This window comes from Theropithecus gelada, chromosome 8 (genome assembly GCF_003255815.1).
Source record: "Theropithecus gelada isolate Dixy chromosome 8, Tgel_1.0, whole genome shotgun sequence".
Classification (NCBI taxonomy): Eukaryota; Metazoa; Chordata; class Mammalia; order Primates; family Cercopithecidae; genus Theropithecus; species Theropithecus gelada.
In genome coordinates, this window is record NC_037676.1 from 64,350,208 (window position 1) to 64,372,384 (window position 22,177).

A 22,177-nucleotide genomic window follows, 5' to 3' on the forward strand; every position below is an offset into this window, starting at 1 on the left:
GCTTTGGGTCTGAGGAGGAGGAGAGTGTATTCTTTTCTTAGGGCTGCCTTAATGCAGTTCTACAGACTGGTTGGGTTAAACCAATGGCAATTTTTTTGTCTCATGGTTCTGGAGACTAGAAGTTCAAGATGGAGATGTTAGCCAGACCATGCTTCCTCTAAACTCTATAAGGAAATGTTCCCTTGCCTCGTGCTGGCTTCTGATTTTTTGCTTCCAACCTTGGCCTTCCTGGGCTAGTAGGTGTACCACTTCAATCTCAACCTTTGTTCTCCACATGACATTCTACCATGTCCCAGTTTTCACATAGCTGTCTTCTTATAAGAACACCAGTCATATTGAATTCCTGGCCCATCCTGCTCAAGGATGACCTCATTTTAGCTGGCTACATCTGCAATGATCATATTTCCAAATAATGTCAAATTTTAAGGTTTAGAGGATTAGGACACCAACATTTTTTTCTGGGGGACACAATTCAACTCATAGCAGAGAGAACTTTGCTTCTCTCATTTATATTTTCTAAAATTTGATTTGTTCTATAGTCAGGACTCTTATTGAGAACTTTATCAGAAATATTATCTTTATAGAATACAACAGAATTTCAGAGTCAAGCAAATAAAATGTTTATATTTAAATCATCCTTATAGATATACCTGTTGGTTTCTTCCTAAGATTCATTGAGTATACTGGTAACAGGATGAACAATTAATCAAAGCTAAGTGTACCCAGTAGACTGAGGCATAGTGGAAGTCAAGCCATGACCCTCCCATGTCTCTGTGCCATTGGCACAGAGGTGTGGTTTCTCTAGAGTTAGATCATTGCCACCCTCATTTTTCCCAGGAAAGTTTCTCAGCCTTTATCCCTTCTCAGTAGAGCAATAGTCAGTCTTTGAGAACACATCAAAATGGTAGAGATCAGGTCTGAGCTGCATTCCAGTCTCATTTTACTGTAGAATATTCAGGAAAGAGCCCATGGCCTACAGGCAAAGCAGGTGACCAGCAAGAACAGATGGCATGAATAAGTGACCACAGCAGCCACCTGCAAAGCCATGCTGCCCCACGCATAGCAGCTGTAAAAATTGCAATAATAAAACGAATCAAGCAGAAATCCACCTCAGCTGCAGCTGCTATAAAGGAAGTTGACTGGGATGACTCTGGAACTTGGACCCCAAACAGAAAACAGCTGTTCCCATGAGAGGCACTTGAAATGGCTGTTAATTCCATACCACCTAGAAAATTAATGGGAACACAAAGAAACCACCCAAGGCAAATAAAGGTCAAAGAGCTTTCTGATTGTAAAGACAGCTACAGAAGCAAGCAAAGGAGGAAGCTATTTATAGAATGATAAAACCACCACCACCACAACAAATTAATCTTAAAGATCCTCTTTGATGCCAATTCTAAGAATTTTCTGATGGAAAGGCCAAGAATGATCTCTCTGTATATGGCACGAAGGACTCTACAGGGGCTTAGAGAAGAGGATGAGCTTTGTGTTTAAAATAGTGCTGTGGAATGGTAGTGCAACTATTATCAACTAACATTTTTCTCTGAAACTCCTACAGTAAAATATTTCTACATATAGGTCTTATTCGAACCTCCTTCCCCAAAGTGTAGATCACTGGATCCTTTGTGTCTCAGGAATCTGGTCAGGCTCAGTGGGAAGTGGGTGTAGGATAAGGGGGTCAGTCTTCCAACAGACTGTGCTTACATAGAACCCAGAGGGTGTGACCCACGTAGTAGGTTCATGGGGAAGAATTTTCCATAAAAATCAGGCAGATCATCCAACCGATTTGTTTGTCAGAGGAGCTAGACAGAGAGGAAAGATCCCAGTATGAAGCAAAAGTACAGCTCTAAGGAAAATGGATGAGAGCAAGTGGATTCTGAGCAGAGGAAAGTCTGGAAGCCTGGAGGGATGCCCTGCCCCTAAGGAAGAAGTTTACTATTCAATAATCTTAAGCCTCAGGCTGGGCAGCTGAAAATGAGCCAGACTAAACCTGGACTGGAACCTTATCTTTGTGGGTGTGTACAATGTTACCTAAACAGCCCAAATTCTCCTGTCTTTTGTTTGTCTAGCCCATGATTAACCCTTCAAGCATGCATAATGAAATGAAAAAGAGGGAAGAGAGCCAGCCTCACTCCTTTGTGAGTGACAATGACTACCAAGGTGCCTTCAATTCAACCACCAGGTCTTGCAATAGTAAAATCTCATAGCATCTCAAAGATCATCTTTTTGTGTTCATATAAAGGGCCGAGGAATGTGCAGTTAATTAGCATAAAAAAAACAACAACTATGTGGACAGTTTTTCAAAGCTGATTACAATAAGTTAAATAACTTTCTATTTTCATAGTACTTAATTGTGGAAAGCACAAAATTTTTGGAATCCTCTGTGAGTTCTTGCAGTATTTTCCTGAGGCAGATGGAGAACAAATACCTTCATTGCAGGTGTTCAGATGATCTATTGTAAGAAATTATACTGAGAAGCACCCAGCACATGTCTCGATCTACATGAGCACTGCCCTGCACTGATGCTGGGTGGTCCTAAGTGGATGTCCATTGCCTATGAAATCACAACTGCCTTTTCCACAGCCTTTCAGAACATCTGCCAGTGCTAACCAAACAAATCCTGGTGTAATTAGACAGTCCTAATGTAAATGCTTAATACAAACATGGCATTCTCATCTGATTACTTTGCTGCTGCCAAAAAAAAGGACGTAATTTAACATTAAGCCTATAATTAGCAAATAGTGCTCTTTTGCTAGGATAAACAAAATTCCTTGCATTTTGACAATAACTTTCATTCAGAATTTAAATTAAAATAACCTAGATACTCATAACCCTACTTTGAACAAAGAAACTCAGTCAATATCATTTAAGTTGCATTCAAAAAGTAAATTCGAATCACTACTTTTCAAGAGTTGATTTTACTGGGAGCTGTTACTTTGTTAAAAATTTGTTTTCAGTAACATGGGAATCTTTATTAGTAATATGGGGATCTTCATTAGTAACATGAAAATTTTCATTCCGCCTTATTTTTATTTTCAGTTTCTTGGTGTATTTTTAGTGGTTGCAGAGTGTATGTCTGTGTATTAGAAAGTTTATGGATTTTATGGTTCACATTAAGATAGCAAAGGTATAAATGGTACAAACAGTCTTAATACACATCTTCTTCTGGCTCCTTCTATTAAGCAGAAGAGGTACCCAGTGGCTCCATCTTTTATGTTCCAAGTCAAGGGAGTCGATTAATCCAGTATGGATTCTCAATGTCTTAGGACACTTAGTCCTGTGCTGCTGTTGTACAGGTTTCTCTTGGTGTCCAGGGAAGCTGATAGCCCTTATACAGTGCCACAGATTAGGAGCTGAGCAGAAGGTGTCATTCTGTTCTACAGTGCTTAGCAATGACAAGTTCCTGGCATGACCATGAGAGTGAGTGCCTAAGATAGAGTGGGTGGAAAAGGTCCTGTAGAGAGTAGACCAAGCAACTGAGAGTCCAGTGTGTGGGAAGGATCAGCCACATATATACTGAAGTTGCCAAGAATCAAAGCAGAAGAGAGTCTCCTGTTGCATAAAAGGAATGTATCTTAGACTACCTGTACTGCTGTAGAAAAATACCCAAGACTAAATAATTTATAAAGAAAGTCATTTTCACAGTTGTGGAGGCTGGAAGTCCAAGATCAAAAAATCATGCCTTGTTACTGCATTCTCCAGCAGGGAGGAATGCCGTGTTCTCAGGCAGTGGAAGGAATGAAAGGGAAAGAGAGCTCAACAACTCCTTGTATCCAGCCATTCTACAGCAGCATTAATTCATTCTTGAGGGTGAAGTCCTCTTGACTTAAACACCTCCCAAAAGTCTCCAGTTCTCAACACTGTTGCACTGAGGATTGCTTCCGACACATTAAGTTTGGGGGACATGTTCAGACTACAGCAGAATGATGAGAACTAGTAACTAGAACCAATAGAAATGAATGAAAAAAAAAAAAAGAAGTTGCAAAGAGATGGATTGGATATATGAGATTTAAATCTTGCAAAGCCTTTAGAAGAAAGAGAAGGATCAAAATTCCTAAGGTTATTAAAAAGAAGAAAAATCAGAGAAATTGTGACAGCCAGGAGGAGCCTAAAGAGCTATGACAACGAAATGTAATGTGATAACCTGGATGGGACCCTGGAACAGAAAAAGGACAGTAGGTAACATCTAAGGAAATCTGAATAAACTATGATCTTCAGTTAATAGTAATGTATCGGTGTTGGTTTGTTAAGTCATTGCCACTTAGGAATGTAAAATGTCAGTAGTAGAAGAAAATGGGTGTGAGGTATCGGGGGATTCTCTCTGCCAGTTTCTGAATTATTCTGTACATATAAAAATGAAGTCTTTTAAAAAAACAAATTAACTAAAGTGAAGGATTCAATGAACATGTTAAGAGCATACTAGATATAGTTGACAAAAAAATCAGTGAGAAATCAAAATATCAAGACAGATCAGAAGATAATGAGAAAAAAGGATAAGGAGACAAAAAGATCTAAAATAAAGAAGAGGTTAACAAGTTAACAGGCAGGGTGAGAAAGTCTAAACATGAACTTCTGCAGGAGAGAAAAAAATGAATGAGGCAGCAGTAATATTACAAAAGATAATGGCTTAGAATGTTCCAGAAATGATGAAAGATCTCAATCCTTACATTTAAAATCTCAGTGAAGCCCAAGCAGGTTAAATAAAAAGAAATATATACTAAGACTCTTAGTGAAACTGTGGGAAATCAAAGAAGATAATCAAAGTAACAGCCTTTAGACTAACAAGTAGCTTCTCTAAGGCATCCACAGCTGTTGAAAGAAAAAAGAAGAATATCTCTGGCGTGCTAAAAGAAAAAAAAAAAAAAAAGGTGACTGTTAACCTTGAATTCAATGTGCAGAGAAATTATCTCTCAAGAATCAAAGCAAAGGGGGCAGTTTTTTCAGGTAAACAAAGCTCGAAAGTATATGCTACTTTAGGTCTTGTTCTCTTTCATTGGTTAAATTGTATAATTAAATGAGGATGTGAGAGAAATTACCACCCCTAAATCTTTGGAGTCTTTGATGATTTTCCTAGCTCCTACAGTATCCCCTAACAAGAGAGATATAGAGATGCACGCTGTGCTGCTGTTTGGTATATAGGGAGCTCCAGGAACCCCCCACTGGCTCTGTACACCTTTGGTCTTAGTCTGTCAGCAGAGACAACAGTGTAGAGATGCTGCCTTCCCCTAAAGATGTTAATTCCAAATATGCATTTGGGAGCTGTAAAAGCAACCATAAAATGGAGTTGAAGCCCTTTAGCTTTTCCAGAAAGCTAAAGTGAAAACTCTAGTTTTCTCCTCATGCCCATAAGACCCAAGTAAGATTGGTGGTATGTGGCTGTGTTTGGGGGGTTCCAGGAATTTGATGAATTAGGTGAGACATGGTGCCTGACCGTTCTTAAACGATTTGATATTTTTATTCCATTGAAGAATTTCCCTAGGAGGAGGCTTTAGGGTCCTTTGAGTATGGCTAGGAAAAGTTTCACAGGTCATCATACATAGTGGATACATTGCAAGGTTCATTCTTAGGTCCACCCTGCCTTCCTTTTATCAAGTTCTTTGATGCTAACTATTTCAGGACTGGGAATTGAGACAGAACTGGAACTATTTATTATGGTGGCTCAAGACAGACTTTCATTCCCCAGACCTGAAATTCTTTTTTTTAGTTTTGATTTGCTTCCAGGAAACTAATGCTCAATTGACTCATGGCTTTGACTCGACGTTTGTTACTCTAGAGTATGGAACATTTCTTAATTTTTATGGCAGAAGCATTTTAATCTCCCAAAGTCTCACCATAAATAGGAACTTGATTTTGGAGAAGCACAAGTGGGAATTTAATTAACTAATATAGTTGCCTCATTCCACAGAGTGCTACATTCCTCCCCAGGTTTACTGATGGGAATTGTCACTATCAACTGCCTTATTTTTTGCCTGGAACGAATTCCAGCTTTCTCTTATTTTACTAATGGGCTTTTAACCTGTACTATTGTTAACCTGAGTCAGTTAGGGTTTATAAATGCAAGCAACAGAAATGAATATTAATAGTAAGGGAAATTTATTGGAATATTATTAGATGCGTTCATAGAGTAATTAGGTTACTAGACTCCATTTTTGGAAAACATGTTGGAATCAACGAGCTCTGGAGAGCTAGGTAGAAGGGATGACAGGCATCTCAAAGAACAGAGTGTCTGAGTCCACCATAGTTTGCAGTGTAAGGGTTAGTATGCACTCAGAAATTATCATTGTTTTTGTCAACCATGATGTTTATTTAATCCCATCAAACTTCTAAACAGAGCAAAAATTAGATTTTACATACAGCATACATTATTGGTAATTGCTCCATCAAATTTTTTGCAGTTTTATTGCAAGTTTATTTTTGACAACATCTTTAAAGGGACTTTTGCATTCAAATGTTTCAATCAGTACACTAAGAGACAAGAGAACAAACATTTAAGAGAGTAAGAATTGTGTTATTTTAAAACCAGTAACAATTAGGCTACCTCTAAGCATGATCTTTTCAAATCAGCTTATAAATATTCCAAAAGTAAGAAATTGAGTGGTAATTGGAACATGAGCTACTTAAACTTCTGTTAAAAAAATTAACTATAGGTTATATCTCATTAAAAGTACATCAGAATACCCTGGGGACAATTTTCTGGCTTAGGAAGCAAATGTCTTTATTAGTTTTGTAATAGGAAGCAAAGTTGAGTTATCCAATACCTAAAACTAGACACTTTCTAGTGTCTATCACCACTGGAAAAGCTTTTACAAACTGAGTTCAGGATCAAAAGAAGTGAAAAACTTCGTAAATAAGAAAAAAAATTAAGAGTGAAGATTTGAGGAATTAAGGATAATGTGTAAGGACAAAGGAGACCAGAAGAACAGGATACCCCAGATCTTAAGAGTAAGCAAATAATTCACTATTCCTCTTTTCTTTGTCTGCCAAGAATATATCAGGTAAAGTGGTGGATACAAATTAATCCCCTAGCTGGTAACTTCACAAGGTGAAATACTCCATGCAAAACTTCAGAGGCTTCTGCTATAAGAAACAATTTCTTCCTACTAGAAAAAAAGAGTGAAACCCTTGAGTTGCTTGTATTATAAGGAGCTATATTTACCAATGTCTTGTAAATGGATAGATAATTACAAGAGGTTATTTTGGTTGACTGAAGAAAAGTCAGACAACTGTAAATTTGGACTGAGTTAATAAAGGATAATTTTTTCCCCAAGCTCTTTCTGTGGTACCATTTGTTTGAGTGACTTGAATTTGACAATTTCACAACAGATAAGAAGTGTATCCACGTCTTAGTGGCAGCAGTGCTCAGGAGATGGTGATGACAGGAATTAACAGGCGAAATTAAGACCGCATATGGTAGCTCATACCTGTTAATCCCAGGGATTTGGGGTCCAAGGCAGGAGGATTGCTTGAGGCCAGGGGATTGAGACAAGCCTGGGCAACAGAGCAAGACCCCATCCATAGGAAAAAAAAAAAAAAAAACTTAGCCAGGCATGGGAGGCTAAGGCTGGAGGATCACTTGAGCCCAGGAGTTCCAGGCTGCGATGAGCCAAGATCAAGCCACCGCACTCCAGCCTGGGTGCCAGAATGAGATGTAGACTCAAAAAATAAAAAAATAAAATAAAAAAAAACATATTTTTTTTCAAAGCCCAAATTGTCTTCCCACAGTTGTAAAACTAGTTTACGGCCAATGGAGAAGGTGAAAAACTGAAGCACAGCTTTGTAAACAAATTCAGACTAATTCTATGATCCTAATAGCTGTCAGCCTCAGATTTCCATTCTAAGAAATAAAAGTGTTAAATAATCTCTGAACACCCTTTGGATTTATGTGTCTGTGCTTGCAGTTTAACTCACTAAAAATGAATTATCTCATTATGAAAAAATATTGTTACGTATTTTGTTTTAACTTGTTTTTTCTTTTTGGTCTAATATTGTTGAACTTCACACTTATGTTCTGTTAACACTAGAGGTCAGGCTAAGAATAGTCCTGTTTCTTATATTATGAACCACGTAAGATATTATAGATACTTTAGATATTTGGACTTTTTTAGTTAGAACTTTTGAATTTCCATTATAATTGTTACATTACTCATTCACACTTTGTCAACCATAAAGGTAATAAAAGTTTTTTTCTAAACACTAAAAAAAACTAAAAGAATAAAAAGTATACCTTTGTTGTGTGTGCTAATATTACAAATAAAAATTCAACAGATTTTTAAGTAAATCAACAACTTACATTTTCTTCACCTAAATATACCATTATTATCTACGTTTTCCTAACATACTCATTTATTTTTCTTTTACTTTTTCATATTTTATCCCCCTGCAGAATTACAAGCACTATGACAAAAGTAACAATTTGCCACAACCTTGAAATAACCTTGAAAATCAAACAAAAGCAAAAATAAAGATGCAAAATTAATAGCATCACTTTAAGTAAGCTTAAGGCTCTAGGTAGCCTTTTGAACTTGTCAGGAATTTAGGTGAACCACCAATCTCACACCCAAATGCACACAGAAATAGACTTAATATCATTTTACAGAGAATTAGTAAATTCTTTGATGTCACACTTGGTAATCTAAAGTAAAGCCGGGAAAGGTATGAAAATGTGATTAAAACTCAGAAGAGGAGGTAAGAAAACATTAAGCTAGGGCTTATGGGCCATACTAGGTAGAACTGGTCTCTACACAAATATAAACAGATAAAATATACTCTTTGCATTTCAGAAATAGAGAACTTCTAGCCATTGGGGGAAAAATAAATAAATGCATCGTGTGTGTGCGTTTGTGTGTGTGTGTGTGTGTGTGTCCCATTCATTCATTTAGTTCACTCGTGCCTATTCGCAACTAAGTCTTTTCCTTTAGGCAGCGTAAGATATGCATGTAAATCTTCAAGAAATTTTTACCCCCTAAAACAGAAGGTTCTTCAAGAAATTACTGTATCTTCAAAGAACCAATGTTATCAACCATCTCCCTAAAAGAAAGTCTTTGCCTGAAGAATCACTAGATAAAAATCAAGATACCGTGCAGAGGATGGGGGGGATTTTCCTAATAAGGTTGTTGTGTTGAGATAAATGCACTGAGCTGCAGGTAGAGGACCAGCTTTCCCGATGGATCATTTCCAGCATGTCCTGACCAGGCTCTGCACTCTCTTAGCACTCAGGGGCTGGCCAGCCTGGCATCCAGGCTGTTTGGATCAATTGATTGAATCAATTGACCTTTTATATATTTTTTTATTGTTTCCACAATTTTATTGTTTCCCAAATTCTCCATCAGTGTTCCATTTTCTCCAGAGCATCTTTCCACATCAGACACGTGGAATACCTTTTCATCTATGGAAAATGAAGACTCCTCACACGTAGAGGTTGGAGGTGAAGGGTTAAGAACAGGTCAGCTATTCCCATATTATTTCTGTTTCTGCCTAGTGAACAGGTGAAACCCCTACATTCACCTTTGTCTTTTTTTTTTTTTCCAGAAGACCTCTGCATTCTCTCTCCTAATGTCATGGTTATAATAGTACTCCCCGTTTTTTAAGTCAAGAGTTCGTTTCTCAGTACTGCATTCACTCTTTTTTTTTCCCCCACTTTGAGACGTAGTTTCGCTATTATTGCCCAGGTTGGAGTGCAATGGCGCTTGCGCAACCTCCGCCTCCTGGGTTCAAGCAATTGTCCTCCCTCAGCCTCCCGAGTAGCTGAGATTACAGGCATGTGCCACCGCGCCCAGCTAATTTTCTATTTTTAGTAGCGACAGGGTTTCTCCATGTTAGGCTGGTCTCGAACTCCTGACCTCCGGTGATCCGCCTGCCTTGGCCTCCCAAAGTGCTGTGATTACAGGCGTGAGCCACCGCACCTGGCCTGCTTTCACTCTTATTCACCAACCATACCATATACAAGTGAGGCACTTTTCATTATCTTCGTCCTGTTGATCCTAAACAGTTCTTCCCCCCAGGCTTTCTGAACCACAAGGTGGTTATGCTCCTGCCTCTAACTTGGAACAGCCTGGTCCATACCTCTCTAATGAAAAGAATGTGATTGTGCCATCCAGAGCTCACAGTAGAAGCAGATAGCAGCACCAAAAAAACACATTTTTTTTTTTCTCTGTATTGCATCCTTGCCTAGCAAGATTAGTTTTGAGTAACTTTGGAAAATATCAAGTTGGATTGTTGACATGAACATCCAAATACGTGTCAAGAAAGAAGCAAGTTAAATATATTCTTTGCCATTCTGCACCTAATTATACTCTAGAAGGCACAGCACTGATACAAATCATAAGATGTTCAGCTGCCTTAGCATTATTAAGAAGGGATGACATTACGCAAATGTGATTCATATATTCTTCATCTGTAAAAATATTCATTGCTGGGTTCTCTTTATATATATATATTTATATGTTTATGAAAAGTGGCTTGGAATTTACTTATTAACAAAAAGTAAATCTACTGCAGTGGTTTACCATTTAAGAAGATCTTGCTGCGGATGTGTTTAGTGAGGTGAAAAAATCTCTTATTATTTATTTATTCTCTGGATATGTAGAGGATATGGGTTTTCAATACATTTATATAACATGAATTATATAAATACAATATTTTGCATTACTAAAAGAGATAGGTTAAAAAAATAAAGGTGTAATCTATTGAATGCTGCCAAATATCCAGCTCCATATCAAATATATCATCAAATTTTCAAAACAAAGGAAACAGGTTCTTATATGATTCTCAGTTTATAGGGAGTGGCACTGAAGCTTAGAGATTAACTCATTCACCTACAATTACAGTGAGTATAGTGCTAGGCAGAGCTGGGATTCAGAAACTTCTTCTATCTGACTGTGGAAGGCCAAGTTTGAAACCCCTCTGTTTATCTCTCTCTCTCTCTTTCTCTCTCTGTCTCTCTCTCACACACACACACATTCAAATAGAAGACTTTTCAAAACACTGATGGCAGTTGTGGCTGCGTAGAAAAAGAACTCTCAGTCCATCACCTTCCCTGCCATTCCAGGTGCACGTACTTAAACCAAAGATGACAGAACAGGGTAAACTGCTAGTGGGCAACATAAAAACACCAAGGGTTTTTTTTCTTATAAGGAAATTTAATCAATACAAATTTAATTGAAATTTTCTTATAAGGAAATTTTCTTTTCTTATTTTTTTTAGAGAGAGAGAGTCTCACTCTGTTGCCCAGCTGAAGTACAATGGTATCATTACAGTTCAACCTTGAACTCCTGGGATCAAGTGATCCTCCCTCCACCACAGCCTCCTAAGTAGCTAGGACCACATGTCTGCACCAGCACACCTAATTTTTGTTTGTTTGTTTTTGTGTAAAGATGAGGTCTCACTCTGTTGTTCAGGCTGGCATCAAACTCCCTGCCTCAGGTGATCCTCCTGCCTCAGCCTCCCAAAGGGCTGGGATTATAGGTGTGAGCCACTGTGCTTCTGACTGAAATTTTCTGTTTGCATTGGAAAAACAGAACATGCTAATGCATAACAATTTGGGAACTGGAGGAAAGGAGAAAGGCAAAAAGTCACCAAAAATATTACTGTCAACAATTCTATTTTTGAGGTTTTTTTTTTTTTTTTTCCAAATCTGGTTGTTTTCTTTCCAATAGAGATGTAATCATGGTTTAAAAAATTGCATTCTGATATTGTATATTCTTTGCAAACACCTTAAATTAGGGCATATTCATTCTCCAACTTTATTTTCAGTAAGTTAAATTTACTAGTTTTAAAAGTTAGTTTTTTCAACATTTTATTTTTATACTTTATTTCAAACTCACAGAAGAATTACAAGCATGGTACAAAGAACTATTTTACACCATTTACCAATATTTCTTGCCAAGCTTCACCATTTGTTACGTTTTGTCCCATATGATTTATCATTCACTCAATGTCTCTTCTCCCTTTCTCTTCCTCTTTCACTCCTTTTCTCCTATTCTTGTGTTTCCCCAACACCTGACCAAAAAAGTGGGTTGTGAAACCTTTAATTTTTGCCAGTTCCAGAGCTGAGTAATAGATCCAGGGTAGTTATTTTTTATTTTTCATTTTACAAGTGAAAGTGAACATATGTGTAAAGATCATTTTAAATATTTTCTTTGTAAATTCATCTTTTTGCTCATATTTCTATTGCTTTTTTTCTCTTCCCCTGGTTTTAAATATTCCTTGTATTATTAATATTAGTTCTTTATCTGCTATATGTACTGCAAAGTATTTTCTTTCAATTTGTAATTTGTCTTTTAACTTTGCTTATGGTGATCTGGCCATATAAAAGTACTCTACTATTTGTTTTATTTGATTAAATTTATAGATTATTCTATTATTATCCTCATATTTTCAGTGTTATTTAGAACATTTTTTCTGTACTCAAATTATACAGGTACTTATTCTTTTATAATTAATAATTTCAGGGGTAGATACTTTGAGAATATGTAAAATTCAGTTACTCAACACATTTGAGGTCTATTTATATCAATATAAAATCATAGTTTCCTCTTTTAATAAGTGAGCTGAAATATGCTACTATGATTAGTTATGTGATGCTTATATTATAGTACACTGGCTTTTGCGTCTTTTTGACATGTCCCCATCATTATTTGGGTGCTTTCATGCTTTCTGGCACCCACACAAAAATGCCATATGTCCCAGCCTTGGATTCAGTCACTTCTTCAAAGAGCCGTGGTTGCTTTAGGTGGAGAATGTTCACTTCTCTCTAGATGTCATCCTCATTCCAGCAGCTTCAAGTAATGACTCTGGGCCACCACGGCTGCCTCCCCTTTGTAGAATGGTCATCTGCCTTGTTCTGCCACACTAAAGAGCTTGCAGTGAATCAGTCTGGAAGGAAAAAAAGAGACAAGGGAGGAAGAGGAAACAAAAAAGAAAAAGAAAGTAGAAAAAAGTTAGTTCATTTATTTTCATACTTTACATTTTTTTGCTATAAGGGTTTAAACCTATTAGTTTTCTTCTGATCGTTGCTTTGAATATATATAATATGTAGTCTATTTTTATCATTATGTTAAGATATTTTGTATTTTAGTTTGAATTATCTTCATTCATAGAGATTATTTCAAGGGTTTTAAAATAGATTTTCTTTTATATGTACATTTTTTAAGTGAAAGTAGATTATGGAGGTGTCAGTATTTTCTATTTTATTGCATTGCAGTCGGAAAGTATTGTTCATAATACTTCTACATTATCCAACTACAGATGTTTTCTTATGGCTCAGGAAATCATTCATGGAATTTATAATCAATTTTTAATATTCCATGTGCACTGAAAATAAAGGTGCATCTTCTGTTAAGTAGGTGTACAGTTTGTTTTATATTTATACAATGTACCTTATCTTATTGATTATGTTATTTAGGTCCTCAATATCCTTTTTATTTTAATCACTCGATCTGTCGTACTGTAAATGATATTCAGGTCTTCTCTTATTACTGTCTTTCTATCTGTTCTTCTTTCATCTTTTTTCATCTCCTTTAATTTCCTGTAGTTTCTCCTCTGTAAAGGTAGCAATGTATAATATTATTTGGTGTGTAGATAGTCATAGTTGTTACTTCTATTAGCAATTGTGGTTTTTATTATAAAAAGTGTCTTTGTCATACTTAATTTTTTGTTTATTTGAGTTGACTTTGCTTAACAGGATCACAAAATCAGCTTTCTTGTTGTTTGCATTTGAGTGATACATCCTTGAGTTGTCCTATTAGTCTTTTGAATCATGTTTTTTAGTTATCTTATGTCCAGAATTATAGCTTAGTATTTCTTTGTTAGCAAAACTCAAAGTTTTCTTTTAATAATTGAGTTAAGCCAATTCATATTTATTGAAATGACTAATATAACCCATTTGATAGTTCCTATAACTTTATATAATTATAATTGCATAATTATTGTATGTATTGTATTATATTTGTTTTGTCCTCTGCATTAGTTGTATTTACTTTGTTCTTTTACATTTTAAATTAAATTTGATGTTTAGAATAGTTAGTATTTTCTTCTAGTGATTACTTTTTTGCTTTTTACTTTCTAATGCTTTCAATGTCTTGGTTTCTTATCTAAACATTTACTATCAGGTTTGTTGATTTTTAATAGTATCTTTTGACTCCTGCCTATTGCCTGTATAAAAATCAATGAGCTTATTCTATGTTCCTCTTTTTCTTTTTTCCATTATTTTAGTGCATTATTTTTACTTTATCAAAATACATAACACATAAAGTAACACTCGTTCACCATTATTCCACCTTCTTCCCCACTTTAGCCATAATCTTAGTTCTATACTTCAATAAATCAGTGTTCATCATGATGTCTTTTGCTGATGATTCCCCCGCCCCTCCAGTCATCTCTTGGTTTTAAAGCTCTGATAGATTCGATTCTTCAAAAAGAACTGTGAGCACTGTACAACCTGGGTTCTTGAATGTTTACAATCATTTTCTTCACAGCCTTGATACTTAAATAGTAGTTTTGCTGAATGTAAAATATTTGATTCACTTTTTTTCCCATGAAAATGCTGCTATATTATTGTCTTGCTTTTCATGTTGCTTTTAAGAAATCTGATTATCTTGTCCTTTTAAATTACTGATCCTTTTGCCTATAAGTCAAAAGGATTTGCCTGGCAAGGATTTTTTAAATCATTACGGTCTTATAGATTTATTAACATACTTCTTGGGACTGGTCATTGCTAAGGTCTACCCTTGTCAGTTCTCTCCCCTTTGAGGGCATCCCATGTCAAAACACACCTCACCAAGGCCAGTGAGAGCAAGAAATTCAAAGGTTCATTACTCATTCAGGGAAACTTAAAGTAAAGGAGTCCCTTTGATGTCATTTGATATCAAGACCAAGGGAGAGAGATGGAGATCCTGGATGGGTACATAAACACATGCACACACACATCCCGGGAATATATAAATAATGCCAAAGCAGATTAATTCTAGAATGGTGCTAGTGTGTGAGAAAACAGATAACAAAGATTAGCAGTAGTAAATAGGGCTAGGATAGTCTTTGGTTCTCTCTCCAGTAGGTGTTAACGATTTCGCGAAATGTCGTTTACTGTGACTTATTCCTTCCAAGTTTATTTCTCCACAGTCATTTCAAGAAAAGTGCTCAGGAACCTATTAGGTGTCTTCCATATTTAAAAAGAGTCTCCGCCGGGCGCGGTGGCTCACCCCTGTAATCGCAGCACTTTGGGAGGGCCGAGGCAGGCGGATCATGAGGTCAGGAGATGGAGAGCATCCTGGCTAACACGGTGAAAACCGGTCTCTCCTAAAAATACAAAAAAATTAGCCGGGCGTGGTGGCCGGCGCCTGTAGTCCCAGCTACTTGGGAGGCAGAGGCAGGAGAATGGTGTGAACCTGGGAGACGGAGCTTACAGTGAGCGGAGATCTCCCTGCCGCAATCCAGCCTGGGAGACAGAGCGAGATTCTGTCTCAAAAAAAAAAAAAAAAAGGTGTTTATTTTATCTCCAGGAATTTTTATATTATGACTTTTTATATACTATTTTTATTTTTATATATGACTTGTTTGCTATTAGCCTGCTTTCTACTTATTTAGCTACTTTCCTTCTCACCCTTTTTATTTCTTCTTATAACTCATTTTCACTCTCTTGGTAATTTCCTACCTTTCTCCAATGTCCCTTATTAAGTTTTTTTTCTCCCTCGGGTTCCTAATAATTTAGTCATCACTGCTGATGAAATGTTGTCTTCTCTCTCCTGCCCCCTGTTCCTCATCCCCTCTCATTCCCTTATCTGCTTCCTTCTGCTTCTTCTTAGAATTCAATCAACTTTCATTTCATTTCTTCCTTAATATATGAACTTCTTATTCTTGTTATATATATCCACAATTGCTTGTCTGAGGCTGTTTAATTTAGTTTGAAATATCGTGTTAGACTCTTCTGCTTTGTGGTTGGTTTCTTGAGAGATAATTTTCATCAGGTAAAATGTCTGCTTCTCACATTGTTTTTCTTTTTTAGTAACGGTGTAGATAAAGACTGTTTACATTTATGCAATTTGTGGGCAGAATGCCAGCAGGTTTGGTTACAAGTTTCCTGTATCAAGAGCATCTTCTTAAGTCAGTGTTGGCAAATGCACATCTTTACGAGAACAGACGAGATCGGGCACGTTCAGGGTGGTATGGCTGTAGACTGCACATTTTTAATGATTCCCCTTGTTTAGTTTGTTTATTTGGTTAGTGTGAGAAGAGACTGAATGTCCTGGATTTTATTTTATTTTTTTTTCTAGCAGGATCACAATATTTTCCCTTTTGCTTCTTTTCCCCTTCTCCTTCCATTCTCCAAAGGATGCCTCTCCTTTTATTGTACTCTTACTCTTTGGAAGCATTGCCTCTCAATTCAGTCACCATGCATCCCACACACTATTATATCCCTTCCCTGCAGCCAGTGCACTGATTTACCAGAAATATTGTTCAGTATTTTCACACTTATAGTGGACGCTTCCTTTCTTGCAGGGGGAGGGGGGTGGATTTTAGATCAGTTGTAGGCTCGCTCTTCTCTCATTCCCTCTTCCTCAGCAGTGTTTCCAGCATCCACCCCCAGCCCCACCTTTCTGCAAAATTTGAGAGATGGCTCTGTGAAAATAGGCATTTTTTTTTTGTACTTACAGTGAATTTGAAGTTTGTAATGTTCTCTGAATTCTAGTTATGCTATTTGCCTGATTTTATATGTTATATTGAGCAAAAGATACTACAAAGGAGTGGTCAGTGGGGATAATACAGTGTCACAAAGCCAAGGAAAAAATTTTTTCAAGAATAAGGAAAAGATCAATATGTCAAGTGCTGCTGGGAGGTTGATTAAGTTGAAGGCTGAAAGCTAACCATTGGTTCAGGCAGCCTTGAAAAGTCTCACTGTTGAAAAGCCAGCACAAAAGACCTATTGACATGGGATCTACAAAGAAAACAGTGTGAGAAAGTGGATACAGTAAATGGAGCAAGTACAGAGCACTCATTTAAGAAGGCTTATTATAAAAGGCCAGATGCACATGTGGTAGTTAGAGGGCACTGTGGGGTCAAGTGTTTTTTTTTTTTTTTTCACCTTTAATTTAAGCATATATACTTACAAAAGTGCACATATTTTAAATATAACTCTTGATGAATTTTCAGAAACTCAACAGCCTGCAGATCAAAGAAAAGAGCATTACTACGTGCCCAGAAGCCCCCAGTGCTCCATGCACTCAAAAATTACCCCCAAAAGGGCAACCCCATACTGCAGTCCAACACTTGAGGGTTAGGTAATCTTTTCTTTCCGGTTTCCTTTGCCGTGTATTATTTTCTGAGAGAATTATTCACTTTGTTACAAGTAGTTATAGGTTTTTCATCCTCACTGATATTTAATTTTCTGTTGTCTGGATATATGTACTATAATTTATTTATCCATTATAGTGTTGAAGGGAATTTGAAAAGTTCACAATTTTGGATGATTATGCATAGTGCCACTTTGTGCTATTAATAATTTCTTAGTTACTAGTCATATATTTTCTAGTACATGGATTTTGGTGACTTATGTATGAATTTCCATGGGGCTTACACCTGGGAATCAAATTGCTGGATCATAGAAAAGACATATATTAAGAAACTATGGCCAAAGTATTCTAAATATTTTTTATTGAAACACTTTATAAGCATTTCAGTTGCTATTTTTGCTAAAACTTAGTTGCATTTTCATTTCATTTTATCAATTGTGATATGTTATTTACATTTTCCTGATGGCCAATGAGATCATATATTTATCGGCCAATTGGACCAGATGTAGTATCTTTTAAAATGTGTCAATTGTCAACTTTTCTTTTTGGTTAGTTCTCTTATCCTTACTGATTTTTAGGGTTTGTAAACATTCTGGTTATAAGTGATTTACTGGATGAAGTATATTTTGAGATGTGAAAAATATTAAAGTATGTTTTATACTAATAGCAGTAATTTGGTGATTCAAGATACAGAGAGAATAACTGCAGGAGAAAAACCCTTGAGTTAACAATAGTGGATGGGACCCAGGATAGTAATAGCTGACTACGGAAGCTCTATAATATTTAAATTTTTGTTATAGCTAAATGTTTCTGATATTTAACTATTATAAATGTTATGAATATTTTAACTCAGTAAAATTTTACCTATATATTGGATGATTGTCACTTTCTAAATATTGGACATATTGATTAAAAAATGAAAAAATTAAGGCTTTTGGTGCAAATATATAGGTAAAGCATTTTGTGCTGTGTGCATTTGCTTTCTGTTATAAAGACATTGCCAACAAGCCATGTTATTAATTTTTGAATATTGTCATTGTACATTTAACTTTTACTTTTTAGTCTGTTTTTCTCCTTCAAGTCTTTTGACAAAATCCATTTTGCGTTATTTTATTAATTTTATTGTTGTATCTTTTAAACTTTTAACACTTTTGTTGAATGTCCTAAGTATATTCCAACCACTTGAACATTTTTTGTTTAATTTTTTACATTTTACTTTTTGGGTTTATTTTAGCAAGTTCTAGTTTGTCTGAATTTTTATGTTTCTCTTTTTTTTTCTTGTTTATTTTAATTATGGTCCTTATATTGTATTTTTATTTTTGCTAAATATACTTTTAGTTTTTCTTGACTAGCAGAAAATATATTAGAGTAGCTATTTAAATAACTCATACCCTAGTTTTAATAGTTTTAATCCTTTATTTGGCCTTCATGGATCTTTGGCCCTTTCTATCTCTTTTTTAGCAAAATAGATAATGCAAAAATCCATGGTCTTTGCTTGTGTAATTATGAATCAAAAGACAGGTCATGCAATAGTTGGCTATTTAACAAAAGAGAGAGGTTGACTGATAATTCTATTGATGAAAGGTACCTCTCTCATGGATAATTTTAATCAAACAGTAAGTGTTCAAAAGATGCTTTGGATTTCTTTTATATTCCTATATGCTAAGGCAACATTGACTAAGGCAGGGGTTATACAATTTTGGAATAAAGACAGTTTACTTTTTTAGAGATTACATAACAAACACAAAACAACCCTTAAAAAAGTAGCATGACCTTGGCTGTTATTTTAGAGCAAAAAGAATCCTGGCCTCATCTCTTACTTTAACCCTCAGTTGTACTAAAACAGGGGTGGACTCCTTAACAGTGTTGCTCGTGACTTTAGAAGAAGTTTTTATTTTATTTTTTAAACAAGTCTTGTGTCTTTGCAGCTGGGTGCAGTAGGCTTATGCATGTAATCCCAACACTTTGAGAGGCTGAGGTGGGAGGATCACTTGAGCTCAGGAGTTTGAGACCAGCATGGGCAACATGGTGAAATTCCATCTCTACAAAAAATACAAACAAAAAGTAACCAGGTGGTGATGTGTGCCTGTAGTCCCAGCTACTCAGGGGCTGAGGTGGGAGAATCTCTTGAGCCCAGAAGGTTGAGGTTCAGAGGCTGCAGTAAGCCGAGATCATGCCACTGCACTCTAGCCTGGGTGACAGAGTGAGATCCTGTCTTAAAAAAAAAAACAGAAAAAAGCGGGCTTCTTTCAGTGTTAGCCAAGGAGTATGGAGATAGGTCCTAGTGATCTAACATTGATTATCGTTTTTTTTTCAGTTTTACTCCAAGATTTCCAGTTTCCTTCTTCATTACAGAATGGTATTTTTTTTACCCTGCCTCACAATATAATTACCCTTTCAAATCCCTCCTTTCTGAAGAATTATAGATGCTTAGTCTTCTACTTTGCTCATTATCAGACACCCAAAGGTGGGAGCTGTATATGATTATTATTCTCAGCTGATTTACTTCTCTGTTTGCATACATCTCCCCATAAAATCTAGTCTAGGAGCCGGAGGACTTTTCCACCACACACACACACACACACACATGACAAAGTTAAACACGAGATGCAACCTACATTAGGCCTGCTGTATCCAGCAAGCAGTGATATTTTTTGTATTTTTTAGTAGAGACGGGGTTTCACCGTGTTAGCCAGGATGGTCTCGATCTCCTGACCTCGTGATCCGCCCATCTCGGCCTCCCAAAGTGCTGGGATTACAGGCTTGAGCCACCGCGCCCGGCCTAAAACTGTGCCCTTTCTTGCTCAGCATCTCGGGAGCAACGTAATTAGTAGTTCCACAAAGGGTCTTCTTTCTCTCACCATCATATTCGACTTTGGTTGCCAGTCCCAAATTCCCTGTTTTCACCTCCAGAATCTCATTCAGGAAAAGGTTGCCCAGCTTAAGGTCTCGGTGAACAACTCGGTTTTGGCGCAGGTACTGGCAGCCAAGCACAATTTGCCGCAGACTACATAGTGCCGGGCCTCAAGTTCAGTTAGGGCTTTCCTCCTCTGGTGCAGCTCCAGGAGAGACCTCCGGCGGCAGAGCTCCAACACCACCACGAACACAAAGTCGTTGTCCTCGAAAAAGCCGTGGAATCCTACGACATGCTGGTGGGAGAGACTGCGGTGAATGGATATTTCTATGAACATCTCCTCATAGTGCGGCATGAGCAGCAGAGACTTAGGCACAATCTTGCCCGTGAACAGTACCTTGGTGTCCGCGTCTGAGATCTCGGAAGCACTTGGCAAAGGCGTCCTTGCCCAAAAAGCGGTCCCGCACAAAGCGCTGCCGGCTGCGTGGGTCCACTAGGACCTCCGGGATCTCTTTCGCCGGTGGAGCAGCCTCTGGAGCTCCCGGAGCTGCAACTCCGGGGGCCCCAGCTTTCCCAGGGGCTGCCGGTGCCCGTGTCGCTTCCCCGGAAGTCACCGTTGCAGTCATGTTCCTGGAGCTGCTCAGCACACGTGGATCCCAGCAGAGGCTCCTCACCGCTCCGCTCCTCCACGAATTCCTAAAACCACTTTCTTTAAGGCTTTTGGTTCTTTCCTCTCTGGTTATAATGGAAACAATATAAGGGACCTGGCCATGGCAAGCCTAATTAATAGCAGGCAGCGTCGAGAAGTGGAAGTTCATCACATCCTCTACTTCCACTCACAAGCTCAGGTAAACATTTCGTAGGTTTCCCAGTTAGATTCTGACATCAGTAAGTTAGAAACAACAGGACTTCACATTGATAGACCTCTTGCCAAAATTGTCAACTAACTTGTTTTTACAAGGAAAACTTTTTATCCCTGATATCATCTAATTCCTAAAAATTGGCATAATTATTTCTCATGACAACACCTGGCTTGGTAAAGACATTGTTAAAGTCAGGATTTCAGGATTGGTCAGTCTAAACTTGGAGAATTGTCTTCCCTAGGCTGCTCATTTCCTGATAGTTTGTGACTCCAGGAGAAACATGTCCAACCAATTTGGGTTTAATAAATGAATTCAAAAGAAGCAGCCACCAATCAAAATCTAACACAGAAATATTAATTGTTGCTTACTCAGTGAGGGAAAATGGTGCTTGCAGGATGCAATGTCTTTGAATAAAGCAAACTGCTGATTTTCTACAGGGTTTGGACAAGTGAGATTGATGGACACACAGAAGCAAGACCTGTTAGGGACGTGTGAACCTTTAACTGTGGAGAGTTAGTTATTTAGGTGTAGCTGTTGCACGTTAGCTGACTCCCAGAAGTGTGGATCTATCACAAAATGCTAGGCATCCAGAAGAGTTATTACCAATGTGAGGTTGTCACTGGTCAGTTAGAATTGTTTCACACCAGATCTGGTAGTTGCTTGTTACTACAGCTAAAGAATAATTAGTGCTTTTTTTTCTAGATAATTAAAATGTTTTGCTCTCATTGAATATTTTACATACTACTGTGTACTAGCATTATACATGCTAATGTTTCATCTAATTGACCATATTTTAATACTTTGAGGGATGCTGTCTTATGACATTTTATCCCCATTTCCTATAGCATCTTGCATAATAAGTTATAATCACAAGCCCTAGTGGGGTAAGACATACTACGTGGCCAAACTCTTCAGGAATTTAGCAGTAGTGCTGCCAGAGGAAAGAGGTCCAGTATCCTTTTAACAGGTTCAAGGAAAATGGATGGGAAAATAAAACTACAGCCACAGAGATGGCTATAATTACATCACACATAAAATCTAGTATGCAGTAAACGTATGGAAGGCTAGGACAGAAGTCAAAAGTGGAACCTAAAAACACTCTTCTATAGACCCTTCTTTGCTTATGTGGCTCCTCAAACCTGCCTTCATCTGGGATCTCATCTGCACCTACAGGT

At 37.2% G+C, this 22,177-nt stretch overlaps 1 pseudogene; it reads right to left on the minus strand.

The window, feature by feature from the left end:
• Positions 1-935: 935 nt before the first annotated feature.
• On the minus strand, positions 936-20,765 carry LOC112630164 (annotated as a pseudogene).
• Between the last annotated feature and the right edge of the window lie 1,412 nt (positions 20,766-22,177).